This window comes from Equus caballus, chromosome 25 (assembly GCF_041296265.1).
Source record: "Equus caballus isolate H_3958 breed thoroughbred chromosome 25, TB-T2T, whole genome shotgun sequence".
In the NCBI taxonomy this organism is placed as follows: domain Eukaryota; kingdom Metazoa; phylum Chordata; class Mammalia; order Perissodactyla; family Equidae; genus Equus; species Equus caballus.
In genome coordinates this window covers 35,647,830-35,665,411 of record NC_091708.1, presented here as the reverse complement: position 1 = coordinate 35,665,411, position 17,582 = coordinate 35,647,830, and the positions used below count along the sequence as shown (strand labels likewise).

General features: G+C 38.0%; 1 protein-coding gene across 15 annotated transcripts in view; it reads left to right on the top strand.

Annotated features, from left to right (window-relative positions):
- The window catches only part of STRBP (spermatid perinuclear RNA binding protein), a 124,321-nt gene that overhangs the window by 19,724 nt on the left and 87,015 nt on the right, over positions 1-17,582 (top strand). For 7 of the 15 annotated variants that reach the window (XM_070251726.1, XM_070251724.1, XM_070251732.1 and 4 more), the window contains exon 2: positions 8,916-8,954. The exons of the other annotated variants lie outside the window; for them this stretch is intronic. The gene's annotated coding sequence lies outside the window, so the exon portion shown is untranslated. The remainder of the gene's footprint in view (positions 1-8,915; positions 8,955-17,582) is intronic. 15 annotated transcript variants of the gene reach the window in all.

The window sequence follows — 17,582 nt, the reverse complement described above, 5'->3', positions numbered from 1 at the left end:
TGGTATGTGGGTTTGTTTGGGTGTGTTTAGTGTTCCTGTATGACATTTAGTTTTAAATCAGTTTTTTGTGATGCTGCCACTGCAGCTTTTTCACATGCAGGTGGAGAAGGGCACTCCATTTGAAATGTTTCATGTTCTGTACCTTGTTCTCATGGTTTGTGTGTAGGTAGCTAAATTTGTGAAACTCATGAGATTATTTTAAATCCTTCCTTTTGATTTTAGGTTAAATCCTAAATGGAATATGATAACCTTTTTGTTGAAAGATTTTGGAAAGCCAGATTAATAGTTCCATTTTTATATTTATAGAAGTTTCACAGATAAAAATGAACCTAGCCTTCAACTTCTGACGCAAATTCCATTGCCAAGTAGGGAGTTATTTAAAAATGTACCATAATGAACTGTTGTCTTTCTTAGGTTAATTCTTTGAGTCTTTTGTTTCTAGAAGGTGGGTGAGATTTAGGTTTAAAGTTTCCACTTATCAGTGGAATGATTTTTGTAGCTAAGATTTTAGCAAATTGTTAATGGCCAGATCCTTAACACCTCTTAAAAATCTTGGCATGCTAACAAGGCTTGCTTTTCAAAAGACTCTTTTGCTGAGGAGGATACTGTTTCTCAGTCTTGATTACACATTGGAATTACGTGAGAGCTTAAAAAATACAGATGCCTGGGTTTCACCTTGAGGGATTCTAATTGAATTGGTCTAGGGTGCTGCCTAAGCATCAGGATTTTCAGAAGTGATTCTTAATGTGCATCTGAGGCTGAGACCCATTGCTCGGGGAAATTTGTCAACCCACCCAAGGGTAAATATTTGATTTTGGAGAAGATATCTTTACCTTTAGAGCTTTCTTATTTTGAGATATTGTAGGTTCACTTGCTGTTGTAAGAAATCATATATTCAGCAATAATCCATCTGTATAATTTTGTCATTTCAAGAGTGTTATATAAATGAAATTGTACAGTATATACACTTTTAAGATTGGCTTTTTTTTCACTTAGCATAATTTCGTTGAGATCCATCCAAGTTGTGGCATGTATCAGTAGTTTGTTCCTTTTTATAGCTGAGTTGTATTCCATGGTAGATGGGTGTGTCACAGTTTGTTTAATCATCCCCTGTTGAAGGACATTTGGATTATTTCCACTTTTGGCTATTACCAACAAAGCTGATGTGAAGGTTTGTAGACAGACTTTTGTGTGGTGATAAATTTTCATTTCTCTGAGATTAATGCCCAAGAGTATAATTGCTGGGTTGTATGGTAAATGCATTTTTAATTTAATGAGACACTGCCGTACTTTTCCAGAGAGGCTGTAATATTTTACGTTCCCTACCAGCATTGTACAAGTGGTTCAGTTTCTCCACATCTTTGCCAGCATTTGATGTTATTACTATTTTTTAAGAAAAATTAATAGACTTTATTATTTAGAGCAGTTATGGGTTTACAGAAAATTGAGCAGATAATAGAGTTCCCATATATACTTTCCTCCTTCACTGCTTTCCCCTTTTATTACCATCTTATATTAGTATAGTAAATTTGTTAAAGTTGATGGACCAATATTGATACATTATTATTAACTGAAGTCCATAGTTTACATTAGGGTTCACTCTTTGTGTTGTACATTCTGTGGGTTTCTTTTTTTTTTAGTTTTTAAACCTTTTTATTTTTTTTTAAACTTTTTATTGAGTTAATGATAGGTTACAATCTTGTGAAATTTCACTTGTATATTGTTGTCTGTCAGTCGTGTTGTAGGTGCAACCCTTCACCCTTTGTGTCCACCCCCCACCCCCCCTTTTCCCTGGTAGCCACTAATCTGTTCTCTTTGTCCACAGGTTTAAATTCCTCATATGAGTGGAGTCATACAGAGATTGTCCTTTTCTGTCTGGCTTATTTCACTTAACATAATTCCCTCAAGGTCCATCCATGTACATTCTGTGGGTTTTGACAAGTGTGTATGTATCCCTTATGGTATCCTACAGAATAGTTTCATTGCCCTAAAAAATCTTCTGTTGGGCCAGCCCCAGTGGCCTAGTGGTTAAGTTTGGTGCACTCCACTTCAGCGGCCTGGGTTCAGTTCCTGGGCGCAGAACCACACGACTCATCTGTTAGTGGCCATGTTGTGGTCGCGGCTCACATACAAAAAAAGAAGAGGAAGATTGGCAACGGATATTAGCTCAGGCAAATCTTCCTCAGCAAAAAAACCCCAAAACCCCCCCCCAAAAAACAAACTTCTGTCTTTGCCCCTTCATCCTTCCCCAACCCCTAACCCCTCACTACCACTGATCTTTTTCCTGTCCCTATAGTTTTGCCTTTTCCAGAATGTCGTATAATTAAAGTCATATGTCTGTAGCCTTTTCACGTTAGCTTCTTTCACTTAGCAACATACATTTAAAGTTACTCCATGTCTTTTGGTGGTTTGATAGCTCATTTTTTAAATTGCTGAATAATATTCCACTGTATAGATGTATCACCATTTATTCACCTGTTGAAGGACATCGTAGTTTCCAGTTTTTGGAAATTATGAATAAAACTGCTATAAACATTTGCATGCAGGTAATTGTGTGGACCTAAGTTTTCAGTTCATTTGGGTAAATACCTAGAAGTGTGATTCCTGGATTGTGTGGTTAAGACTGCGTAACTTTGTAATAAACTGTCAACTGGTTTTCCAAAGTGGCTCTACTGTTTTGTATTCCCACCAGCAATGAATTATTTTATATTTTAGTGGTTCAGATCAATGTGTAGTGATGTCTCATTGTGGTTTTAATTTGTATTTCTCTGGTGGCTAATGATATTGAACATCTTTTCATGTTCTTGCCATCTCTGTGTAGTTTTCAGTGAAATGTTTGTTCATGTCTTTTGCCCATTTTCTAATTGGATTGTTTGTTTTTTTACTGTTGAGTTTTGAGAGTTCTTTATATATTCCAAATAGAAGTCTTTTATTGGACATGTAATTTGCACATATTTTCTTCCAGTCTTTATTAGCTTGGTTTTTTTTATCTTTTTAACTGGGTCTTTCCTAGAACAAAATGAGGTTCAATTTATCAGGTTTACATTTTATGGATCTCGCTTTTGGTGTCAAGTCTAAGAACTCTTTTTTTTTAAAAGATTTTATTTTTTCCTTTTTCTCCCCAAAGCCCCCCGGAACACAGTTGTGCATTTTCAGTTGTGGGTCCTTCTAGCTGTGCCATGTGGGGTACCTCCTCAGCATGGCCTGATGAGTGGTGCCATATCCATGCCCAGGATTATAACTGGCGAAACCCTGGGCTGCCGAAGCAGAGCGCGTGAACTTAACCACTCGGCCACGGGGCCAAACTCTAAGAACTCTTGACCTAGCTCTATGTCCTGAAGATTTTCTCATATGATTTTTCCCTGGAAGTTTTTGTAATTGTACGTTTAAGTTTGTGATCCATTTTGAATTAGTTTTTTGTATATGGTGTGAGGTTTAGATCAAAGTTCTTCCTTTCCTTTTTTTTTGGCCTGTGGATGTCCAGTTCCTCCAGTATCATTTATTGAAAAGGCGATCCTTCCTCCATTGAATTGCTTTTGCACCTTTGTCAAAACTCAATTGGACATGTTCGTGTGGATCTCTTTCTGGGTTCTCTATGCTGTTCCATTGATCTGCGTGTTGTCTGTCCTTCTACCAGTACCATACAGTCTTGATTACTGTAGATATATAGTAAGTCTTTAAATTGGTTAGAGTGACTCTCTTTTATCTTCTTTTTCAAAATTGTTTTAGCAATTCTAGGTTTTGTACCTTTCCATATAGATTTTAAAATAAATTTGTGCCTATAAGAAAACCTTTACAGGAATTTTATTAAGTCTGTAGATGAATTTGGGAAAAATTGACAGCTTTACTATGGTGCATCTTTACCATTGGATTTTAATAAATTGGAATGAGATTAGAGAGAAGTAATTCTGTAGAGAAAGTACTCAAACTACTTAGATTGGATGGAGATATTTGTTTATAACTAGTAAAATGTTAACTTTTTAACTCCCGTCTCCCCTCCTTTGGTGCTAAAAAACACCGTTAATAGAGCAATGGAAATGGAAGCGGTTGTTCATTTATTCATAAATGTCTTCACTCAACAGCCTTATGGGTGTCTGTTGTGGGCCAGGCACTGTTCTAGGCACCAGAATATGGTGGTAAATAAGACAGGCAAGCTCCCTTCTCTCATTGAGCTTGTGTTCCTGTGGGGAAATGGTAAACAAATAATCAAGAAATACACAAGTTAAGTGCTATGCAGATAATTAAAATAGGTTGATATTAAAATAGGAAAGTGAAAGGCTGACTACTTGATTGGATGATCAGGGAAGGCCTCATTTATGATCAGACAGCTCATTTATGGTTAGATCTGAATGTTAAGAAAGAGTCAACTTTAGGAACAAAAGGAGAAGACTATTCCAGTCAGAGGGAACAGCTATTGCAGTGCAGGGACACAACTGGTATTTGGGAGGAACCGTAAAGGAGAACAGAGTGATTGGAGTGTAATGAGCAAGAGGGAGAGAGAGGAAGAGATATAGCTCTAGCTATAGATAGACATATAGATATATACAGGTGAGTTTGGTGAGGGGGGCAGGGGCCAAATCAGCTGGGACTTTGTAAGTCTGGGTGATGAGAATGATTTTTATTCTGAGGTTGATGAGAAGCCACTGGAAGATTTTTAAATAGGGGAGTGAAAAGGTTTGAAGTTTCAAATGATGACTCAGTTGTTGTATGGGGAAAAGATTGTACCTAGGGGCCAGAATAAAAGCAGGAAGATGAATTAGGAGGCTGTTTCAGTTGAGGTGAAAGATGATGCTAGGAAAGGATGCAGGATATATTTTAGAGGTAGAGTTGATAGGCTATGTTGACGGTCTGTATGTCAGGGCTGAATTTTTTCCTTTTAGAGCTCAGATGGCTATTTATTGATGTTTTGTGAGATGAGTAAGATTTGAGAGAGGAGTAGGTTTTGGGGGGAAAAATTCACAGTCTTGTTTTGACTACTTTGTTTTCAATGATGTCAGTCATCAGTTGTATAGACAAGTCTAGAGTCCAGGTAGAGGCCAGTGTAATAGGTATAGTTTGGTGATCTGTATATAGACATTATTTAGAGTCATGAAACTGGAATAGGCTACTTAGAAGTGTGATGAAAGACAAGGGGGCCTAGGACAGAGCCTTGGAGCACTGGAACATGATGAGATCTGGAAGAAGTAAAAAGGTTTAGCCATTGGTGCCTGGCTCTTTTTTGTTTGCCTTCTTGAATTTGTAGATGTGATGACATTAAAAAAATGCAGTATCTCTAGATTTCAGTGTAGTGGGCAGACAGTATTTAGACTCTGGGTCTAGCATAGTGCTAAAATTTGGGGATACAGTCAAAGAAGTGTAAAATATAGACCTTGCTTTCATTGAACTTTGAAGAGGAATTTTTGAAGGAGTTGGGGCTTGAAGAATAAGTAGGGTTTAAGTAGGTGGAGGAGAAGTGCAAATCCAGGTAATACACTAAAGTATAGTGGAAAGAAAATGGGCTTAAAGAAGACCTGGTTTGAATGTGGGCTCTACCACATAGCTTTGTGGTCTTGGTTAAGTTCCCACTATGAGCCTGTATCCCCCTGGGGGCATACCTGCTTGCCTCATAGGGCTGCTGTGAAGATGAAAACTGTTTGGGTTGCTTTAGCTGTACTGTTAATGTACTGGTTCTCATGGTGGATGACTGGTTCACACATACTCATTTTATTAACATTCTTCATAAATTCAAATATTTCACCTAGTAATTTGTATTTATAAAATATTTTGTAATTTTCCATTAAAATTGTGTGTGCCTAGCTCAGTGCGAGAGGCATTCAGTACACTGTAAGTGATAATTGTTATTACTCTGTTCCTGCTGTAAGAATAGCTTAAAAGGAGTCGACAGTCCTTCCCCTTCAGGAGTTTTGCTCTCAGTGATAAGTTATACTCATGAAAATGCAAGGCATTCTGTGCCGTGGTACCTAAATCTGTGGTACAGGTACAAATAAAGAGGTCAGAGTAGGCATCTTCATTGGGCCTCATTGTGGCACTGAGACTAAATATGGCCCAGGAAGAGTAAGATTTGGATAGGCAGGGAGGGCAGGACAGGCATTCCATACTAAGAAGGCTTTTGTTTTGTTTTACTTATCTTATTTTACGTATTGTTTATTTTTAGGGGTAGCAAACCATAAATGCTACTGCCACTTCTGAGGAAATCTTAAGTAACACTTAGAGATTCTCATTCTGAAACTTTTGTAACATCATAATTGAATTTGCTTTTCTCCTTGTACAATTTATTGAACTTATGCCTGCTCTCCAGGTGGCATTATACTGTAGAATTTATTTTTGGAGTGTCTTTTTTAAAAATATGGAATTGCTTTTATGATATACCTAGGTTTAATGTCTGTTATGAATTTTCTCTTTTGTGTATAAATAACAAAGCTCTATTTTATGCTGTAAGATTTATTGTTAGAAAGGCAGGCCAAACTTCTGAAATTTCCTTGGGGAGTCTCTCTCTACATTTTTAGATTATTTGGATCCTCAACTATTTATAAATTTGTCTGCATATGTGGGATGCTAGGATGACTCCTTTTGTTTTGGAAAAAAGTGCCATCAGAGTCCCTGTACAGCCTGTGCTGAAATTGAGTTGTCTTAATACAATGCACTGTTTTCTCTTGGTCGCTGTTATGGTTTGTAAATAGCCAGACCCTAGGTTATGCTTCTTTTATGCAGCTGTCTTTTTTGGTTACTGGAAGTTAGATGCTCTTAATTTGCCTTTAAGGGAATCTAGGTTTAATTGCATATCTGCTAGAATACTTTGCACCTCCAACTAGGCTATAGAGAATCTTTGATAGCGTTCCAGTAGCCTACCTTACTGAGACTTGATCAGCTCAGTGAAATTGTGCAGTATCGTGATGAATTTTATAATTTTAAATAAAGCTAACATTTAGTGAGTGCTCTTATGCCATGCACTCTACTAAGCAGCTTTAAAACATGGAATTTTTTTCATTTAAACATCACAACAACTCAATGAGCTGAGTACTGCTTTTATTCTCACTTTACATGAGATAAAGAGGTTAATTTCCTATCACAAAGTTACATGCTTAGTAAGTGGTAGAGTAGGGATTTGAACCCAGGCAGCTTGATTTTAGGGCTTATTCTCTTATCCTCTATGCTTTGCAGTCTTCTCAGATAATGTCTTTCTGGGAAACTGTCATATTGGGAATTTTATTTTATCTTTTATGTCTTAACCTGTGTGAGGACATTGGAAGCTTGTTAAGTTCCTGTTAAGGATTTTGTATTTGCACCCATCACCTTGTATGAGGGCTTGTCTACTGTATTTGTCAATAAGTCTAGCTGCTGAATTAGAGCCCTGAAATACATTGGCTAAAACCCCAAAATGCAGTGCGTAATAGTCCAGAGCAAGTGTCCACATCAGCATGTGGCTCTCATTTATTTAGGCATTTAAGAAGCTCAGGCATTAAGGCTGATGGGGATTCTACCATCTTCAACACGTGGCTTCCAAGGTTGTCCTTGTTAAAAGTATAGGGCAAGAGATTTTCTCTTAAGCAAGTGAGGTGAAAGTTGCAAATAAAATTCCTGCTCACTTCCATGGCTGAGGGTTTAGTCTCATTGCCTTATCTAGCTGCAGAGGGATTAGGAAATGTAATGTCCTTTTTCCTTGCTTACACTAGGAGGTAAGGTGTCATTCTGTAGTATTTTGAATGTTTCATCAGTGTTGAAATGTTCTTGGGGGAGTGCATTTTCAGCTACAGAATGTGAAGGTGGGGAGCCTCATTCCCAGCTACAACTTTCTTACTTTGGAAGAAACACACAGTGGATTTTGGTGGACGGTTAAGAGTCTCCACCACACTTGTAATGCTGTAGATTTCGGTGGGAATGCCCAATGCTGTGTTCACAAAGTATGATTGTACACATTCAACTCTTGATTCTTATAACAGTCCTGTGGGGTAAGTTGATAAAGCAGGTAGTGATATTCCCATTGTAAATGAGAAAACTGAGACTTGGGTGATTAAACATTAAAGGAAACCAGCTAGGAAGTTGCAGAACTGGTAGTTAAATCCAGATCTCCTGGCTTCAGGGTCAGTGCAGTTTGTATAACACACCATTTTTCGGGGCAGAAAATTCTATCCAATAGTTATTTTTTAATTTTTTTTGTGTGAGGAATATTGGCCCTGACTAACATCTGTTGCTAATCTTCCTTTATTTTTTTTTCTTTCTCCCCAAAGCCCCAGTACATACTTGTATATACTAGTTGTAGGTCATTCTAGTTCTTCTATGTGGGATGCCACCACAGCGTGGCTTGATGAGTGGCGTGTAGGTCTGGGCCCAGGATCCGAACCTGTGAATCCCAGGCCACCAAAGCAGAGCACGTGAACTTAGCCACTCGGCAATGGGGCTGGCCCCCTATCCAACAATTTTTATACTTACTGTCATCACTACTCTTACATCTTTCTTTAACAGTGTGTCCAGTATAATATTGCTGATGTCCGGTATGATATGCTGACAAATTACTGGCATAATCTGGTCTTATTTTGAAGATTCAGAAAGTACTTCAAGAACTTACATTGCTTCATAGTCATTGTTACATTCATAAATGACATCATGCTTTACATATGCCAGTTAATGGAATACCAGAAAACAGAGATTTGACTCTCTTTAGAAGTTATGTTTTATAGCCTTGTCTAGATATAGCCTTATAGATAAAATGATGTGTAAAATGAGCAAAGGAAATAAAAAATAGAAATAAAATAATTGCCATAGTTATGTTTTCTCCTAGTACGTAGAGGTATTTCTTGTGAAATACAGTGCTTATCTATGTAATTTCACAGATAACTTTGCTGTACTTACTATGTGGTGAAAAACCATTTTAGTACATGCTGCTCAAGAAATTGAGAACATTTTTTCCTTTATAGAAGCTGGAGGAGGCCTTTCACCTTGCTGACACACTGAAGGTAAGGTGCCATTCTTTAGTAGTTTGAATATTTCATCAATGTTGAAATGTTCTTAGTGAAGTACATTTTCAGTGGCAGAGTTTGTGGTAATCTGATTTAGGAGTTGGAAGCTATGGACTATGGCAGAATGTTAAGTATTTGTACAGATGGATTATTAATCAGAAAGTAAGGTGGAGACTTCTACACATTCCCATTTTAATATAGCAGAGGCAGCAAGCTCATTCTGGTTGACTTATTTTTGATTGTTTTTCTTGGAACCTATCTTGTTGAGCTTTCTATTCCTAAATTATTTCTGAAGAGGTGACTTTAGTACAACTGAATTTTAAATAGAAGTAGCATGATTTAAATTTATTTTCCATATAGCAGACTACCCTTTCAACATTCCTTACAGCTTTAGTTTTGCCATGAAAGGGACAAAGATCGGACAAATACTATTCTGTTTGCATCTGATTGGTGACCTATAGCTCTCCGGGATAATTGTATTTTGCTGAAATTGTGCCTTAAGTGATCCAGTCTTTTCTTAGATTTTCAGTTTTCTGACAAGATATCAATAGAAATACAGTGGTTGCATCATAAATTCACCAAAGCCTAACTGAGGTCTTTATACAGCATGGACTAGCATTCCTTGAATGCTTTTGCACGAATAAATAGAATTATCCAGATCTTCTGTAATCCATTATTTTAGCATATCCACTTTGAATAAAAAAAATAGACTTAAAAATAGAATGAATTTTAAAAAAAAGGTTCATCCTCCAACTTCTGTAGCTTTGAGTTATTCACTTTTTGGAAAAGTACATGTAAAATTTTGGCCTTCTACCACAGACAAGGAATGAGAAGGCAAGTGTGCTGCTGAAATTCTGTTAGTGCCTCTTTATTTGCCTAAAAATGATGGGACAGCACTTTCAGGCCATTTTAATGAATTCAGTTACAGTGAATTATTAGGTTTGTTATTTGAATCCTGGTCATATTGTGATTCTTGTATTCACTTGTATTTATAACCTGAATGCCTAGTCCAAAAAAAGTTAAACCAGTTGGACCATATACAAGATATTTAAGCTGAGCGAGCTACTTCATGTAATGTTACTCCTCAAAAAAAAAAAGGATCTAAGACTACAAAGGATGGAGAGAGCACTGAACTTTTAGTCACGAGTCCAGGGTTTGAGCCTGAGCCTTGCTAAAAAATTGTTTGGTGATCTTGGGCAAGATACTTCACCTCTTTGGGTCTTACTTTTCCCTTTGAGAAATAAGGATCTTGTGTTAGTCTTTTTGACCACTTTTAACAGTCCTTGATTCTCTGATTCTTATCTCCTGATTCTCCTAATGTATTTTTCTGTCTTGTCAAGAGAAAGTTAACAGCATAAAGCTGCCCTCTCTTTTCCTTTGTCTTGATAAATGGTCTTGATAATAGGAAACATGATTTGAACCATCCTATCTAACTTTAATATGTTTTCTAAAACTAGTTTTAAAGGAGGGATTAAATTGGAAGTATTTAGTTTTACATTTTAATTGTACCTCACTGCTGTCACTGTAAACCAAGCATGTGAACTGGAAAGACAGACAAAACACTTTGGAAACCTTCTAATCAGTGAGAGAAAATCACCTAGGTACCTATTACAGTCCTTTGAATTGTCATTTTAAGGCAGAGGGCAATGAAATCCGTTAATACGAGTATGTGTATGGACCTTTTCCATATAAGGCAGTGCAAATGTATTGCTGTTACATTTTTCTTTAAGCATTTTATTATTTAAAAATTTAAACATGCAAAAAAGTTGAAAGAATTGTACAGTGAACACCTATATATTCTACCATTAGCTCAACCTCAGCACTTAATGTTTTCTTTGACTTCTTTTATCACATATCTATCCTACTATCTGTCTGTCAGGCCATCTTATTTTTGATGTATTTCAAAATAAATTGCAGGCATCCTTACAGTTTACCTCTAAGTACTTCGGCATGCAAATAATTAGCTAGAGTTCAATACTTGTTTACACTTTTTTTAAGTTAAAATTTACGTATTAAAAATGCAGAACTCTTAAGTGTGCTGTTGATGGCAGTCGTTAATTGAACACCTGACATTTTCCAGGATCTGTACTAGTCTGGCAGCAGAGAGATGAAGACACAGCCTCTGCCTTCACGGTGCTAATAAATGGGATAAATGGGAGAGACGTGTGTAAGAAAGTAAATTCAGTATAGTACTTGAACTTTTCAGTTGCAAATAATAGAAACCAGTATCTAAAGATACAGGTCTTGCTTTCAGAACTCAAGGGCAAGAATTTAGAGGGGCTTTAGGAAGGACTGGAACCAAGAACTGGAAGGCTTAAGGACTGTCTCCTCTTACCTCTGTTTCACTCTGCTCATCTGTTCTTTCTTTTCTCTTTGAAGATCTACTTTCCCTTCTTTTTAGTGTATATGGTAGAATATGGCTGCCTCCACAGCCTTTCTTTTAAAACTAATAGATTTCAGCCACACAGAGATACCAGTTTTCTGTTTTAATTTCAGTTCCAAATTCCTGGGAGGTAGAATCTGACTGGCCTAGCCCTGGTTCAGCTATGCTGAGGACAGGGTTTTGAAGTACATGACTCCTGTTGGAAGACTGCCTTTGTGGATGGAGTGAAGTAAGGGGGATAGAAGAGACAGTTCCCAGGGCGAATATGGGGCTGTTGTAAGTGAGGCTGACACTGAAAAATGTTTCTAACTACAAGTGTGATGAATCTATAGACAAGAACAGGGTACAGAAATAGCATAGAGGGGCAATGAATGACTATTTAGGGAAGGAGTAGGGAAAGGGACAGCTTCCTGGAGAAATTGGTGGCTGCGTTGGGTTTTGAAAGATAAATTCAAGTACAGCAGTGGGAAGGAAGGATATGCCCTACAGAAGAGCAGCAGTAGAAAGATAGGCAATGGCATAATGTGTTTAGGTAATTGTAAGCACATTAGTACTTGTGGTGTAGTTTTTAAAGTGAGGCAAGTTTGTTAGAGTCCAGAGAGAGGGAGATCAGAGCCAGTTCATGGAGAATCTTGCTAAGATATGTGAAGCCAGGAGGAGTAGGTGGCAATCAGATTTGTTTCCTTAAGAGATCATTTTACTTGATAAACTGGAGGCAAGTTCATCCTCTTGAGAGCCTGGACTAAGAAAATGGCAGTGAAAGACAAGAGAGAAGATATTTAGGCAGTAAAATCTTCAGTACCTGGGATTTATTGGATGTAGGGGGAGATGAACAAATCTTAAGATGATGCCCCCTGATCTTCTGACCTTGGTGACTAGATGAATTGGGATACCAACCAAGATAAGAAATATAGGAGACTGAGGTGCTGTTAGTGGTATATTTCTTGATCTGGCTGATAATTACAAGGGCACTTCTTTTAGGACTATTAAATTGTGCTTATGTGTTTTATGCATTTTTCTGTATGTAAGTTATATTTCACAATCTGGAATGTTAAAGAACAAAAAGAAACACAGGGAGAAAATACATTTGGGAAACAAATGCTGACTTTAGGATTGGACATTTGCGTTTGGGGTATCCATGTCATCCTCCAGATGGAAATGTGTAGAAGCTACTTGGATATGAAATCTGAAGTACAGGAGAGAAGTATGGGCTGCTGATACAGATGAAAAGATTAGATTAGATCTGTAGTTCTCAAACCTGGCTGTATATTAGAATCTTCTGGAGAGTTTAAAAAAATACTGATAATCTAGATCCCATCCCAGAAGAGTTAAATTGGTCTCTGCGGGGGGTGTGAGGGCACAACGTCCAGCTTAGAAAGCTCCCTGTGCTTATTCTAATGCACAGAGAAGAGACCCATTATGTTATAGGAAGATTACTTACTCCCTCCGTTCTGTGACTGAGAGGTAGAGTTGTGCAAAGAGGCGTTTGTAATTGCTTTAGAACTCAATATAGGTTTATCTTTTTTTTGGACATAATTGTTACTCCTTCTGTTTTCCCCCCATCAATACTAGGAATTTAAAATGTATGCTTTTTGTTAAAATAATGATGCACGTGTGTTCTTGAAGAAAAGTATGTGGAAGATACAAGCTGTTTTAGTTAAAGCAATTTTAAAACAGAAATTTTCCTTTGATGAAATGGCTGTGTCTTCTCTAATTTCGATTACTAAGGGTGTATAGTCTTTGCAGCCAGACATAGAAAATTGCCTCATCAGCTGCAGTGTCTTTGAATGTAAATATGAGGGACAATGATTGGTAAATGAATGTGTGATGTAGTCTGAAAGGCAGACAGCTGTAAATGGTGAGGAATTGTCTCTGATATATGTGATATGGAAAGGACAATTGCTCACTTGTCTGTCTTTCCATTCCCTCCCTCCGTGGCTGTATAACTCATTAAGGTCCTGTATCCATCAATAAGTATTTATTAGCGCCTGGAATATGCCCAGGAGTATATTAGGAAATTTATGTAAGTTACTAAATAAATAGATAAAAATGCATGGGACTTGCACTTGGCATGCCAGTGTTTGAGTTGGGGGTGGCATAATAAATGACAGTTGAATGCAAAATTTTTTGATAAGTATAAGAATCTATTTGCTGTTCAGAAACTGGAATGGTTTCTTGGGCTTGAACATTTAGGGATGACTTACACGTAGATGATTCTTGTAACATACTGGCCTCTGGTTCCTTGAACTCTCCTCCTCTAGTGATCTTGTTTTCCATGGACCTCAGTCAGACCATGGACCTCAGACCCATTGATCCTACCACTTTTCCATTGTCTTTTATCTTCTTATGTTCTCACTCTCTTTCTCAGCCAGCTTGAATTCCATAGTGAGTCATTAAACAAACGCCTCTGCATATACTCTCAACTTCATGCCCTTCTTGCTTTATCATATTCACTTGGCAAAACTTACAAACCTGGTTAAATCTGACTCTCCTATTCTGTACTTGTACCCGTGCATCTGATCAAAGCTGGAAGACACATGCATGTATGTGTGCACGCACACACCCCCCCACACCTGTGCTGACTGATCTTATTTTTAAATTCATGACCTTGAACCTCAAGTGGGTCCTTAATGCTGCCAATCATATGTACCTCGTTCATTTGCTCTGTCACTCTTCTAGACAGTTCTTTTACACCATCCCCTTTCTCTTTAAACCCATAACACCTCTCTCATTCAACCAATGTGTTCTACTTCACTGAAGCACTCTATACCTATGCATTCTGCCCTCACTCCTGTTACTGTAGATGAACTACCTGTGCATCTATCAAAGACAGTCCCTTCACTTTTATACTAGATACCATTCCCTCTCAACTACTCAAGGATATTGCTCCAAGAATCCCCCCCTCCGGTTTTCCTGCATCACTATTTTGCTTTCTGTTGGATCATTCATCAGCATGTGAATGTTTATTTTTCCCCACTTTAAAAATGCTTTCTCTTGACCCCACTTTCACTGTCAGTTTGTGTCCTAGTTATTGCCCTCCTTTGCAAGCAAAACTTCTAGAAAGAGTTGTCTCTGTTCAGTTGTTTCTAGTTTCTTTCCTCTTATTCTCTTTCTTCTTCTAGTATTTTTTTAATTGAGATATACTTCATATACCATAAAATTCACCATTTGAAGTGTACAATTCAGTGGTTTTTAATATATTCATAAAGTTGTGCATCCATTGCCATCATCTAATTCCAGAACATTTTCATCTTCCCATAAGAAACCTCATATCCCTTAGCAATCACTTCCACCCTGCTGTTCCTGGCAACCACAAATCTACTTTCTGTCTCTATGGATCTGCCTATTCTGGAAATTTCATATAAATGGTATCATATAATATGTGCAGGTCCTTAATTATGCTAGCATAATGTTTTCAAGGTTCATCCATGTTGTAACATATATCCTTCTTTCCTTTTTATGGCTGAATAATATCCGTTGTATGGATGTGTATCATATTTTATTTATCCATCATTTGATGGAGATTTGAGTTGTTGCCACTTTTTGGTTGTTATGAAATACGCTGCTGTGAACTTTCCTATTCACGTTTTTGTGTGAATGTATGTTTTCAGTTCTCTTGGGTACACACCCAGGAGTAGAATTGCTGGGTCATGTTATAACGTTATGTTTAACATTTGAGGGACTGGCAAACTGTTTTCCAAAAGGACTGCATTTTACATTCCCACCAGCAATGTTCCAGTTTCTCCATCTTTCTCTGTTAAGGAACTTTAATCAGGCTTTTTTCCCTACTTCTCAACTGAAACTGCCCTTGATAAGGTTGTCAGTAACATCAGGGTACCTAAATTCAGAGCCACTTCTCAGTCCTTATTGTGTTTGACTCATAAACAGCATTTGACACAGTTCATTAGTCATTCCTCCTTGGTACACTTTTTTCACTTTTGGCTTCTGGGACACCACACATTCTTCTCCCTTTCCCCTATTTTATTATGTCCCCCACCCCATTTTATTGATCAGTCCTTATCAGTTTCTTTTGTGATTTCCTCCTTTCTTTCTACTTATTAAAATTGGAGTTCCCATTGGGGATCTTATCTATACTTATACTTAATACTCTCTGTACACTGGCTCCCAAATTGATATCTCTAGCTGAGATCTCTTTTTTTTGTGCTTCAGAGCCACATATTCAACTGCCCAGTCAACATTGTCACCAGGATGTCTAGTAGACATCTTAAATGGAACATGTCTAGAACCAAACCCCTTTCCTTCTCATTATAATATGCTCCATCCACAGGTCTCCTTATCTCTGATGAAGACAGTTCCATCTTCCAAGTTGTCCAGGCCAAAAACCTTGGTGCTAACCTTCACTCCTTTCTCACATCCCATATCCAATCTGCTAGGAAGTCCTGTTGCCTTTACGTTCAAAGTATACACAGAGTGGAAACACGTCTCACCACCTCCACTGTTGCCGACATCTTAGTCTGATCATCATCTCTCACCTGGATCTTTGTAAAAGATTCCTTATCAGAAGCCTTTCTGTATTTTGTGTACCTTTGCCTCCAGCAGTCTAGCTCAACATAATAGCTAGAATAATCCTTTAGGAATATGTCAGATCATATTAATTTTCTGCCCAAACCCTGCATTGGCTCCCAATTTCACTTAGTAATAGCCAAGCAAGGGCCTGTGTAATCTGACCCCATTACTTCTCTGACCTTATCTACTGTTATTCCCCCTGGTTCATTGCATTCACCTCCATGCTATTTTTCAGACAGGCCAGCCATGCTTTAGACACAGGGCCTTTGCATTTGCTGTTCTTTCTGCTTGAAATGTTCTTCACCTCTTTCAAATCTGCTCAAAACTTATGTTGTCGGGGCTGGCCCCGTGGCCGAGTGGTTAAGTTCGCGTGCTCTGCTGCAGGCGGCCCAGTGTTTCATTGGTTCGAATCCTGGGCGCGGACATGGCACTGCTCATCAAACCACGCTGAGGCGGCGTCCCACATGCCACAACTAGAAGGACCCACAGTGAAGAATATACAGCTATGTACTGGGGGGCTTTGGGGAGAAAAAGGAAAAAAATAAAATCTTTAAAAAAAAAACAACTTATGTTGTCAATTAAGCTTACTCTAATTTTTAGTTCTGCGACTTGCATTTCCCACATGTAGCTTCCTCTTACTTTGCTCTTTTTAATTTTTCCATAGCACTTTAACATTGATTGACTGCATTATTGTCTTATTTATGATATTTTATGATATATTGCCGTCCCTCCCAACCCCTCTGCTAGGCTGAGGCTCCATGAGGGCAAGGATTTTTGCTTTGTTCACTGATGTGTCTTAGGAGTTTAGAACAGTGGATGGCACATGGTAGCCATTCAAGAAGTATTTGTGGAACAAGCAAATAAATGGATGACTATATGAGGGAGGTAATGTCTCAGGGATGACTTGAAAAATTTTAATAAGCAAAAGTTTTGGGGGAGAAAAGAACACTTGAATCTATTTTCTTTCCCTCTTTGCCTCTACTAAAATCTCCTTTTTATTCAAGGCATGGGCATTTTTTTTTTTTTTTTCAAAGATTGGCACCTGGGCTAACAACTGTTGCCAATCTTTTTTTTTTTTTTCTGCTTTATCTCCCCAAACCCCCCCGTACATAGTTGTATATCTTAGCTGCAGGTACTTCTAGTTGTGGGATGTGGGACGCCGCCTCAACGTGGCCTGACGAGCAGTGCCATGTCCGCGCCCAGGATCCGAACGCTGGGCCTTCGCAGTGGAGCACGTGAACTTAACCACTCGGCCACGGAGCCGGCCCCAAGGCATGGGCATTTGAATTAGAACCTGAGTTTGAATCTGTTTCTTACTGTATATATGGCCTTGAGCAAGACTAGTGGCCACTCTTGAGTCTTTTTTTCTCTGTTTTTTTATTGAGGTTATGATAGTTTACAACACTGTGAAATTTTAGTTGTACATTATTATTTGTACTTTATTGTTTGTCAGTCATCTTATAGGCGTGCCCCTTCACCCTTTGTGCACACTCCCTACCACTCTTCCCCTGGTAACCACTAAATAGTTTTCTTTGTCTATGTGTTTGTTTATCTTCCACATATGAGTGAAATCATACAGTGTTCGTCTTTCTCTATCTGGCTTATTTCACTTAACATAATACCCTCAAGGTCCACCCATGTTGTTGTGAATGGGACAATGTTTCATTTTTTATGGCTGGGTAGTATTCCATTGTATATATATACTATATCTTCCT